The 823-nt window shown below is 31.7% G+C and overlaps 1 long non-coding RNA gene across 1 annotated transcript; it reads right to left on the minus strand.

Annotated features, from left to right (window-relative positions):
- Positions 1-340: 340 nt before the first annotated feature.
- On the minus strand, positions 341-817 carry LOC125503340. Its single transcript, XR_007280751.1, has 3 exons — positions 711-817; positions 546-647; positions 341-483 (listed from the first exon to the last, which is right to left on the minus strand). It is a non-coding gene; the product is annotated as an uncharacterized LOC125503340 (long non-coding RNA).
- Between the last annotated feature and the right edge of the window lie 6 nt (positions 818-823).

Genomic DNA, 823 nt, shown 5'->3' on the forward strand with positions numbered 1-823 from the left:
TCCTTTACGAACGTACCAACATAACCAAAATAACTGACAGACTAATAAAACTTCAAATGAAATGGAAAGATAATCCTAACAGTTTGACAATAATAAACCCACTATGTATAACTAGACAAAATAGACAATCACGATACCACTTTCCCACCTCGACACTATTTGAGTTTTGTTATAATTGAGAGTTATTTTGTTATTTTATTCATATTATTATAGATATAAGGAAAAAATATTTTATATAAAAAAAAAATCTTGTAAACAACATAGGCGGAAAGACCATGTGGTCAATAGCCTTTTTTCATATGAAAATACAGATGATTTATATACATATATATATAGTTTTGCATTAATAGACGAATAATTAGGTTCAGACAACCTTACTTGTCTCTTATGCGAAAATTTTTCGTGTGTGGTTTTCTCACAGGATCTGGAGATCTGGTGATCCCTAGCATCTTCACTGCTTCAAGTCCACAACAGCGACATTACCTGTAGTATAGAACACGAAATAATAAAATAATCAAATGTATTTAATTTAAACATCAACATACCTTTACATTTTTGCCGTATCTTATGCGAACATTTTTCGTGTGTGGTTTTCTCACGTGATCCCTAGCGTCTTCAATGCTGCAAGTCCAGAACAGCGGTATCACCTGTATGTTTAGAACAAAAAATAATGAAATAATCAAATGTATTTCATTTAAACACCAACATACCTTTCCATGTTTGCGGGGTTTAAGCCATAATTATACCGTAATTTCCGTCTTGAAGACACATCATAACACTGAGGCACAAGCACGGTTTTTATATTTTGACTCATATTTATTTT

The sequence above is a fragment of the Dendroctonus ponderosae genome, unplaced genomic scaffold (genome assembly GCF_020466585.1).
Source record: "Dendroctonus ponderosae isolate FM_Combo_2020 unplaced genomic scaffold, Dpon_F_20191213v2 Dpon_F_20191213_1995, whole genome shotgun sequence".
Taxonomy (NCBI): Eukaryota; Metazoa; Arthropoda; class Insecta; order Coleoptera; family Curculionidae; genus Dendroctonus; species Dendroctonus ponderosae.